Source organism: Phyllostomus hastatus, unplaced genomic scaffold (assembly GCF_019186645.2).
Source record: "Phyllostomus hastatus isolate PE091 unplaced genomic scaffold, TTU_PhHast_1.1 phas_scaffold_1674, whole genome shotgun sequence".
Lineage (NCBI taxonomy): Eukaryota > Metazoa > Chordata > Mammalia > Chiroptera > Phyllostomidae > Phyllostomus > Phyllostomus hastatus.
In genome coordinates this window covers 5,559,380-5,571,231 of record NW_025334011.1, presented here as the reverse complement: position 1 = coordinate 5,571,231, position 11,852 = coordinate 5,559,380, and the positions used below count along the sequence as shown (strand labels likewise).

General features: G+C 39.6%; 1 pseudogene; it reads left to right on the top strand.

The window, feature by feature from the left end:
• The first annotated feature begins 3,862 nt into the window (after positions 1 to 3,862).
• On the top strand, positions 3,863 to 4,507 carry LOC123831275 (annotated as a pseudogene).
• The last annotated feature ends 7,345 nt before the right edge of the window (positions 4,508 to 11,852 follow it).

The window sequence follows — 11,852 nt, the reverse complement described above, 5'->3', positions numbered from 1 at the left end:
TCTTTTTTACCTGCAGAACCTCATCTTTTTGCAAACAAATTCTTACTCCAAGTCCCTAGGTTAAAGCAAGTGAAAGTGCAGCTGCTCAGAAGGAAGCAGCAGAAACCCCTTGAGCAGAATCGTCAGCAGAATCGCAGACTCGTGGAACAGCTGAAGACCACTGACAACCTGACATGGCCTGACAAAAATCCATGGAATATGTGCTCATAAAGTAAAATGGGCCTAGGAAAACCCCACAAGGCTCCCCAAAGTCTGCAGTTATTTATTTTCTGCTGCCCCCACCCAACTCCGTGCCCATCGGGGAATGGGGAACTTTCCTGCACTAAGGATTGCACCATTGTGGACAGCCTTTCCTCTTTCACTTCTCTACTGGGGTCCTTTCAACACAGAATTTGCTTCATCGCCCTTTTGCCTTAAGGATTTCAAGGCAGTGGCAGTGGAACTTAAACAGAGTCAAGTAGAAGAGCTATGACACTGGGGAGAGGAGCTATGTGTTGTAATTAAGAATCGGGGCTTTAGAATCTGACTGCCAGGGTCCAAATCCAGGCTCCAGGACTTGCCAGGCGTAGGAGCTCAGACAAGTACTTACCGTTGGTTAGCCCCAGCTTTCCTCACTGGCAGTGTAGGTACAGCAATAGCACCTGCCTCGTAGGGTTGTCATAAGGACTAAATGAGATCATGACTGTGAGTCCCTTAAAACAGTGCCAGGCGCAGAGTAAATGTTTGGTAAATACTAGGTATCATTAGGAACAAAGTCTCATTGCTTGCCTGGTGCAGAACGACTAGCTCAAGTAAGGCTCACCTCTTTTGCTTCAATTTTCTTGGCCACCTGAACATTCCTTGCTGGTTCCAAATCAAACCTGCAGTCTCATGTGTGTCCTACACATGTTCCTATGCATATGCAGCTTTGAGAGGCACTGCAAGCATCCAGATGCCACCAATTTCCTCCTGCTCTCTATGTAGCAAACTTTCCATGACAGTTCCCAGAAGTCTCTAAAAAATCTAACACTTGTTGGTTCTAGTTTTCCTCCAAAGAAAACTTTGTTGTTCAACCCTTAGAGTCTTTATGCCTGACTTCTTCCTGCGTCATAAATACCCACATTTCAACAAATGTTTAATTAGTACACATAGGACTGGCAACGTAATTTTCAAGACCAAATACAAAATGAAAGTGTGGGTGACTTTTTCCACAATTATTAAGAATTTCAAGGCAGTGGCAGCAGAACTTAAACCAAGCGCAAGGCCCTTCCATTCCATGTTCACAAAGCCAACCCTGAGTACAAGCCTCAGCGTCTATAAAGCCTTTGTTGGTTTATGCCACAGTGCAGATGTGATGTTCATTCTACACAGAGAGATGTCCTTTACTTTTATGCATGAAAGTTTGAGGGAGAGAAAACATGTATGCCCCAGAGACACTTGTGTATTCCTCCCACAGAAAACAGTTTGTAAACAAAAGACAAGAGATTCTCTCTAAAGCCCCATAATGACAATGGCAGATTCCTATGGAAGAAAATCACACCATCTCTCTCTCTGCTGGGGAAGGAATTAACTCAATATTTATTTCCCTTGAATTCGCCTATAACACTTCATTGTAATAAACATCCCAGAATCTCATCTCTCAAAAAAAGATCTCACTATTCTTAAAGGTGTTATACTCACTGTATACAGGGGAGTGCCTCTTTTGGTGTGGTGTGAGGGACCCCTCATAATCTCTCATAGGAACTGAGCCTCCTCTGCTACTGTTTTAATGCTGATTCCCCCCACAAGCAGAGCCTGAGATAAGGATTTAATTATGCATTGTTTATTGGAAGATGCAAAAAAGTAGGGAAGGAAAGGTAGCTAACAAAAGGTGAATTATGAAGCCAGCTACCACTGTAGATTAGAAGCTGATCCTGCAGAGAAACCTTGAGATACGCTGTGAAACACACACCACAGAGTTACGCACCTGAGGGCTGAGGGGCCTGGCGTCTCTAGGTACCAATTCCCATCAGTCACTGATTGAGAACTGCGGAGTGGTCAGGGCTAACTCCAGCCAGAGCACTTTGGGACGGTGAGGTCTCCAGGAAGGCAGAAGGTGGTAGCATCTGCTATACCTGCAGTAGAAATTCAGAAAGAAGGTCCTCAAAGCAGACAGCTCTGGGTCCCAAGATCAGTGCTACTGGTTTGAAGCAGAATGATTTCGGGTAAGTTAACATCGGCACCTCAACTTCTCATGTATAAAATAGAAAGGTCACCACTTAACCTACCTTCAGCGTTGTTGGGATGATTACAGCTGTGTGAAGCATCAGACATAACCATTTGTATATAGAACTGCCATTAAATTGCTTTTTTAAATCTGTATTTCTCAAGCATAAATATTCATAGCAGTCCCTGGACAATCTCATTAGAATGTAGATTCTGATTCAGTGTGCCCGGGTGCGCCATGGGTTCTGTGTCTCTAACAGGCTCCCAGGTGATGCTGCAGGTCCACAGGCCATATTTTTATGCAGCAAGATTTTAAAATAGTTTAACATTTCTTTTTAACCACCATACACCATAAATCATTAAACATTTTCCCTGGATCTGTTGAGTTTAATCACAGTGACAAAAAAAAAAGTTTTACATATCTGAAAACTGTTATACAGAACATAACATCCAGCTGTGTTAATCACTACTAATAAACTTAACTGCCTGGAGTTCCCAGGGCAGAGTTACACAAGAGAGAAAGTGCAGAATGAAAAATATATAGGGTAGATAAGGTTTTCAGTGTCATGGGAAACCTAAGGAAAGATAAAAGTTGCATCATTACTAGAGAATGAGGAAAGAGAAGAGAGCCCAAAGGCATATTTCTAGGCAATTCATGACACTAATACAAAATTGATGTGATGTGCTTTGAGATGTCTCCTATGCACAATTCATTATGTAGGGTAGTGATGTATAAGAATGCATGTGATGTCTGCAATCTGTTGAAGGGAGCAGACACATGTATGAAGATACTAAGTAAAAATGGAGATAAGTAGTTTTCCTTAGTGGGAAAGCTGTTAGGCATGGGCTATTTTGGTCTAGAATACTCAGGCAAAGTGCAGTTAGTAGGGGATTTCATCTGTGCCTTCAGAGGATGGATCAGTCTTGGGTTTAAACATAGTAGTAGAATGTATCAGGAGAGTCATACCTTAATACAATTATTATGTAAGATGTGCCTCAAAGGGCATTATTTAGGAGCACATGCTGGTTACAAAGAGTGGCCCACGAAGTATTTATTGACCTTGGCTGAGGAAGGTGGAGGTCAAAAACCAGGTGGCCAGTGGGGGCCTCATCGATGAGCTCAGATTAGGGAATTTGGAGTTATATCTGGGTTCGCAAATAAATTTCAACAAGAACTTGCTGTGTGACTTGGAAACAGTATTCTCTCTGAATCTCTGTTCTTACCCATGAAATGATGATTTCATGATTTCTGAATAGAATTGAAGTAATAATTAAGTAATTCATGAAGGACAATCCACATATATTCCTTAGCACAGAGCCTGGTTCATATAAATGTTTAATAAATAATAATTATTAACATTGTTGATGTAAGAAGTGTCTAAACCTGTTGAGAATTTTTATGATTTTATTTAAGCCAAACTAACTCAATTGCCAGAAAGCAAAATCTCAACAGATTGAGGAAATGCTCCAGAGAATGACAGTTTTGTAGTTAATTTTATGCATTACAATCAAAAGAAGAGGCGTAAGAAGGGTACATGAAGTTCATTGGTGATAGATTAGAGAGGCAGGAGAAAACAAAGTGGGGAAATCTCTGAAATTGGGTGAAGAGTAAAATGGAGAGACAGCTCTAGCTCACGTTCTTTCTGCTGCCCTCTTGGTTCTGCATTCCCTGCACAAAATGCCTGGTGAAGCTACAGAAACTGTCCCTGCTACAAAGCAGGAGTTGCCACATCCCTAGGCTGAGATGTGTCTAGAATGGAATCTGACAGTGATGAACCAATACCAGAGCTCAAGGAACAAGATCCCACACAGGCACCCACATGACCAGCCTGGCTGATGGCAGCAGCTGAAATCAAAGAACTAGTCCATAAAGCAAAACAGGACTGGAGTGAAGACAAGGCATGGAAGGCTATGTCTGAACTGGCTCTTTGACAAGTTACAGGGGTTGCTAGGGTCACTATCCAGAAATCTAAGAATATGTTCTTTGTCATCACAAAACCCAGATATCTGCAAGAGCCCAGCTTCAGATACCTACATAGTTTGGAGGGAAGCCAAGATCAAGGACATATCTCAGCAAGCACAGTAAGTAGCTGCTGAGAAATTCAAAGTTCTAGGTGATGCTATCTCAAACATTCAAGAAAATACACAGACCCCAACTGTATAAGAGTAAAGTGAAGAGGAAGAGGTTTATGAAACAGATATGGAAGTTAAGGACATAGAACAGGTCATGTCACAAGCAAATGTGTCAAGAGCAAAGGCAGTCTGAGCCCTGAAAAACAAAGGTAATGATATTATAAATGCTATTGTGGAATTAACAATATAAGCATCTATCCCTGACTGGTGTGGGTTGGGGGTTGTCCCACAAACCAAAAGGTCACTGGTTCAATTCCCATTCAGGGAACATACCTGGGTTGTGAGCCAGTTCCCTGATTGACTGCATAAAAGAGAACCAATGTTTCTCTAGCACATAGATGTTTCTCTCCTTTTCTTTCTCCCTCCCTTCCCCTCTCTCTAAAAATAAATAAATATATATATATTTTTTTAAGATTTTATTTATTTATTTTTAATATAGATATATATTTAAGATTTTATTTATTTTTAGAGAGGGAAGGGAGGGAGAAAGAGAGAGAGAGAGAAACATCAATGTGTGGTTGCTGGGGGGCATGGCCTGCAACCCAGGAATGTGCCCTGGCTGGGAATCAAACCTGCAATGCTTTGGTTCGCAGCCCGAGCTCAATCCATTGAGCTACACCAGCCAGGGCAATAAATATATTTAAAAAAAAAAAAAAACAAAAAACCATGTAACCATCTAAAATGAGGATTTTGGGGGTGTTCAAAAGAGATACTGTAGCTTGGTTTGAAATTTGTACTGTTTCTACTATTATATAAAGTTATGGTTTTTTCAAGGGGGAAAAATGGAGAGAAAACACTTCTTTTACATTGGTGGGGACAGGAGGTTTACATCACATTAGAGATGGTATGTGGGGAACAAGGTGACAATGAGGGGTTCTGTGGTCTCACGTTCTGGTGGGAAAGTGTGCCCTGAGAAGCCTGGAAAAGGGGGGATTACTCTAGCATTCCAAAGGTATATTATAGATGCGTGAAGACAATAGACAGGCTCCGTTAAGGTAAACATTGACCTTTGTCTAGGAAGATACCAGCCTAGGACAAGACTCCCCACCGTGACTTACTTTTACTTTAGAAGTTTTCATTTCAGACGATCTTATGTGGTTACTTTAGCTTGTCAGGTTTAGCATGCGGCCCCTTTTTTGTCCACAAAGTATTCAAAACAGAAAGGAAAAAAAAGCCAGCAAAAATTTATGAAAAAGAAGAAAGAAACCTCATTGTGGTCACAGCAATGCGTAGAACCAGGAAGTTCTAGGGGTGAAGGGGTCACATAGACTGGAGCTCCAAGATACCAGGAAACACACAGCTTCAGTTTATACTGTCAGTGACATGCACACAGCAGATGTTAGTCCTCTCATAGAAGCAAAGGGTGAGTGCTGTGAAATGCCATCCAAATCCCCCCACCCCAGGAATAAAGAAGTGATTGCCCCATTACTGGGAGTGCCTCTGGTTGAAGAGAGCCACCTTTCCCAAAGTCACACCTATTCTCTGGGTGGCCTCATCCTGTGACCGTTTAACACAGGGATGCAAAGTTTCAGCCTTCTCATTCCAATGGGAAACAGCTCTGAAGGATCTTCCTAACTTCAGAAATCTCCACGTGGTTGAGTGAAGCTTCATTTAGACTACGTCCCATCTCAGTTTCTCCCTCTGTCCAATCCTGTTTCCTTTCGTTTTCTTCTATGGGTCTTGAACTCAAAGGCACACCCTCATAAAGCCCCTGCATGATAATCTCCACATTAGCATCTGCTTCCTGGAGAATCTAACCTGTGACAGGTGGTACTGCTAGTAGTAGGGGGAGAACAGATAGCCCCTGGCACAAGGTGGTAGTGCAGGCGTTAAATGACTGTAGGCAAGGAGCTAGATGACATACTGGTAGAAGAAAGTGCATTGGCTTGTGCCAGTTTCTGCCCCTGGAGAAATACAAGGGAAATACTAACCATAAAGATGTGGGCTTGGGTGGCTTTTCTGACTCAGTTGAGGTGTTGGAAAAAGATAATCTAGGGGTGAAAGGCAGAGGTTCTCTTTAGTAGCATATAAAGACGCTCTCATCTCCCTCAGCAGAAGAGCAAGAAAATTGAGCAGTTCCCAGAATTAATATAAGAATAGCTAAACTTCAAAGGTTAAACTGTTAACTTAGGCAGATCTACTATGCCAAGGTCATGGCCCTGGTTGAGTGAAAATCAGACCCTGATATGTGGGGAGACCTGGGTTGATACCCCAACACAAATTTTGAATCTGCAGATTCCCAAGAGCCTACAGAAGTAGTATACCCCTCCCTATTAATGGCTAGCACTCTTCTCTTACTTAAAGAAAATGCAAAAGCCTTTTCCTTGCAAGATGGCATGTGCCAGTCTCAGGATTTGGCCCTATCTGTCCACTTGGCCTATAACTATAAGTTGTAGTAAACACAGCCATACTAGGCATAATAAGGGAGAAAAAGGACTATCCCCCAAAGGAACTACAGGACATAGCCACCTTTTATAAACACAAACTAGAAGATTATAGATAAGATTGGTTTCTAAAGGTGCTGGATTAAGGGAAGCAGAGATATTATTTTAAAAGAGTTTATTAATTTGAGAGACCCTTCAGGATGTATGATTTAAAGTTCTAGCAAGGACACCAAAGAGATGGTGCAAACACATTCCTAGGATGGCTCCTAGAAGCATGGAAAATGCAGTAGTAGTTCACACTGAGTGGGGATAGAGATACCAGAGTTGCCATGGCAGATGGTAGAAGAGGTGAGTGAAGGGCTCAGGGAAGCACACAAGCTAGAGTGGGTGCGTCATGTATGGAGGAACATCCACCAGACATCGGTGTTCCCAAGCCCTCATCATTTATTGAAGCAACAAGATGTCCCTGGTAAGAGGACCACCAACGTCAGTAAAAAGTTCAATGTTGGCATTCGTTAGCAGACCATGGCTGACAGTAGGAAATGCCATGACAGAATGGGACTCACTGATAAAGGGATATCACACACACCCCACACGAGCACACAATAGAGCACAGGTGGTGGAACTTAACCACTCTGAGCCAGGTAGATGGAATTTTCCTAATGTATAGCAAGGCCAAAATGGTAATGGATGGATCTGACTTACAGATAATTGTGGAGCTGATTAATAGAAAACTGTCCCAAGGGGAAAAAATAGAGGGCAACCAACAGGGTACTGTTAATCCAAGAGAGGATTAATGTACACTGTGGAAAAAAACCATTGGACAAGCCCTGAATTAACATTGTTACCCAGACGCCTCAAGAATCATCCTGGCCCCATTAGAATGGAGGCATTAAGGGTTCAAGAATAAATGCTTTCAATGGATAAACCAACATTTCAAACAGAAGATGCATATCTTCCTTATAGTCAAGAAAATTTTCTCTTTCTCTCCTCCATTTCCCATTTTTGTGGATGATGGACCTAACCTGGGTTCATCTTTGAATTTTTCCATTTTATGTCATTACACCTGCCAACCCAGTCAAGGTTTGGGACATTTCCATTACCCCCAGAAGTTCCCTCATGCCTCTTTGTTGACAATACCCTCCCCTACCCCCAACAAAATGCAAGTGTCAGGTAGCAGCTGGGAATGAGTGGCTGGAGGGGAAATAAAGCAGGGCCCACACCCATTGCAATCTAAAACAAACAAACAAACAAACAAACAAACAAAGTTAAACTGGAAGGCTAGAAAGAAAGGGAGACACATCTCAAGAATTGACTGAGGAGTCCTGAGCCTGGTCCGATAAGATTGCCCTGTGTTCCAACATCACAAGAGAAACCATGATAGCACAGGAGGAAGGGAGACCTTGAAGTTCTGCATGTATTGTTTCTACTGTTTGGGAAAGAGAGCCTTTGAAACTGCATATTAATCTCAAGGTATGGAAAAGGGAGAAGGAGGGGGAACCTAGAAGCTGACTACACACATAAAATCTCTAAAACCACAATAGTTGGGACACTCAGACTAGCTGGGTGCCTGCTTAGGGTATTTAATAAATAAACTTACTATCTCATTTCTACTATACGTGTTGTCTCTTGCAAGCAAGGCAAGAACTGAGGAGGTTGAGCCCCCTAATTCGGGTCTCCCCAGTAACATAACTACAGATCTATTTTCTGTCACTATAGTTTTCCTTTTCTAAAATGTCACCTAGAAGGAACCATACAGTATATATTCTGTGGCATCTGGCTTCTTTTGCTCAACATGTTTTTGGGATTCATAGTATGTGTGTGTCGATAGTGTGTTGTAACCATGTTTTTGAGATCCAGTGTGCATCAGTAGTCTGCTGATTTTTACTATTGAGCAGTCTTCTATTGAGTGGATACACCACAATTTGTTTTACCATTCATTTACTACTGGATGTTTGGGCTGTTTCTAGTTTCAGGTTACTAAGAACAAAGGTGCTATGAACATTCATGTACAAATGTCTGTGTGGACATACATTTTCATTGCTCTTCCATATATACTTAGGAGTGGAATTGATGGATCACATGGCAAGAGTAAGTTTAACTTTATAAGGAACTGCCAAACTGTTTTCCAGAATGATTATACATTTTATATTTATCCCAGAAATATGATGGTTTTCATTATTCTATATCCTCCCTATTGGGTATTCTTAGTTTTGAGGGGTGTTGGTTTTTTTAGCCATTCTGTGGGTGTATAATAATATGCCAGTATGATTTAACTTGTATTTCCCTGATGACTAAAAATGTTGAGCATATTTTTATGTATGTACAGCCATTCTCATACCTTCCTTTATTTTCAAGGATCAAATCAGCCCTGGCTGGTGTGGCTTAGTGCATTAAGTGCTGGCCTGTGAACCAAAGGGTCACTGGTTTGATTCCTGGTCAGGGCACATGCTTGGGTTGCAGGCCAGATCCCTGGTGGGGGTCATGCAAGAGGTAGCCACACATTGATGTGTCTCTCCCTCTTTTTTCCCTCTCTTTCTCTAAAAATAATTTTTTTTAAAAAAAGAATATACTCCTTAAAAAAAGAAGGATCAAATCCTTTGCCCTAATTTAAAACTGTGTGGCTTGTCTTCTCATTATCAGGTTTTAAAAATTCTTTATATACATTCTCAATGCAAGTCCTTTGTCAGAAATATGTGACACAAATATTTTCTGCTTTTCTGTTGGCTTATCTTTTTATTTTCTTAAAGGTGACATTTGTAATACCAAATAATTTGATATTTATGGAGTACACTTATTAATCTTTTCTTTCATATTTTGTGCTTTTATATTTGAGAAATCTTTGTCTACCCCCAGTTTGTGAAGATATTTTCCTATGTTGTAGAAATTTTATAATTTTTATTTTTACATTTCAGTTCATTCTTTAATTAGAGTTATCATTTGCATTTGGTATGAGGTAAGAGTTGATGTTCAGATTTTTTCATGTGATTATCCAGTTGTTCAGGCACTGTTTATTGAAAAGACAATTTTTTCACCTTTGAATTACTTTGGCACATTCAATTTCTTTGATAAGTATGGGGCTATTAAATTTTTCTATTTCTTTTATGTCAGTCTTTGTAGCTGTGTATCTTTCAAAGTATCCTCCCACTTCATATAAGTCACCCAACTTTTTGCATAAATTTATTCGGAATAGTCTTTTTTATTCTTCAAATGTCTTACAGTAATGTCTCTTTTTCCATCCCTAAATTTGATCATTTACATCGCTTCTTTTTTTTTTATTTTCTTGATTGGTCTGATTAGAGGCTTAATGATTTTTTTCAGAGAACCAGCTTTGGTTTCATTGGTTCCTTTTCCTACAAATTATCTGTTTTCTTTTCTATTTATTTCATTCAATTTATACTTTTGCTCTTTCCCTCATTCTACTTTGTGTTCAAAATTTATTCTTCTATTTTCTAGCTTTTTGATGTGGGATTTTTGCATCATTGATTTTTTACTTTTATTCTTCCTAATAGAAACATTTAAAGCTCAAAATTTTCCTCTAATCAGTGCTCTACCTGCATCCTACAAATTGTGGTGTCATATTTTCATTATTATTCAGCTAAAAATATATCCTAATATTTCCTTTGTATATTCTATAATACACACATTATTTAGAAGTATATTGTTTAATTTCCAAATATTTGTGGACCAGTTTCAGGTATACAGTTTAGTGCTTAGACAATTATTTACACTATAAAGTGCTCCCCATTTTTCCAAGCAGCCTCCTGGTACCATGCATAGTCACCACGATATCATTAACTATATTCTGCATGCTGTACTTTACATCCTGTGTCTATTATGTAACTACCCACTTTTACTTTTTAATCCCATTGCCTTTTTTACCCAGTTGCCTAACCATCCTCCCCTCTGGTTACCATCAGTCTGTTCTCTTTATCTATGAGTTATCTATGTTTCAATTTTGTTTCTTCATTTAATCTGTTGTTTAGATTCTACATGTAAGTGGAATTATATGATATTTGTCTTTCTCTGACTGATATACTATCTAGTATATCACCCATGCATGCTATTGTAAACAAATGATAGAATTACATTATTTTTTACAAGGGTTCCCTTTTCTCCACATCTTCTCCAACACTTGTTCTTTTTTGTCTTCTTGCTAATAGCCATTTTAACAAGTATGAGGTGGTATCTCCTTGTGGTTTTGATTCAAACATCCCTCATAGGTAGTGAGGTTTGTGCATCTTTTCACACATCTGTTGACTATCTCACACCATACACAAAAATTAACTGAAAATAAAGACTTAAATATAAGACCTAAAACAATAAAATACATACAAAAAACATATGTACTAAACTTATGAACCTTGGTCTCAAAGGGTTTTTGTGACCTTGACCCCAAAGACAAGGGAAGTAAAAGTAATAAATAAATGGGTCTAATTCAAACTAAAGAAGTTTCTGTACAGCAAAAGAAACCATCAACAAAGCAAAAAGCCAACAACCAAACAGGAGAAGATATTTGCAAATGATACCTCTAATAAGGGGCTAATATAAAAAATATATAAAGAACTCATACAACTCAACACAAAAAAAAATCCAATTAATAAATGGGCAGAGGGCCTGAACAGATGCTTTTCCCAAGAAGACCCATTATTCCCAAGATGGCCCATTATTCCCTTTAAGCAGAAACCTTGAATGATGCTAAAAACCACTTTCTGGAAGTGAAGAAATATTTTGCATAGCTAGCATCCTCTATAGAACTATGTTATATAATGCAAAGTGAGGAAATAAAATATTTAATTGTAGCTTAAGATCTTTTTTTGCCTCTGGCTGGAGGGCTGCTTTTTCTTAACATGCTGAGTAGTTAGTATAGCTAGATGTCATTCTAGGAGTTGTTTCAACCTAAGACCCCTATTATCCTATGTAGCTTCCTTCCCCCTATCATATTGCATCCAAAAGACTTCTGACTGGTGAACTAAAAACAAAATGGAACTGATCAACTCATACAATTAAAATATCTTGGCTGTATGCACAGTCACTTCCACTGTGGCTCAGTTTCTCCATCACTACTCTCTGCTTCTCCATTGTCTGTATTCTCAGATTCTCACTGTGTGAAGCCAGAGAAAACCTAATTGTCTAAGCTTTGAGCATAGA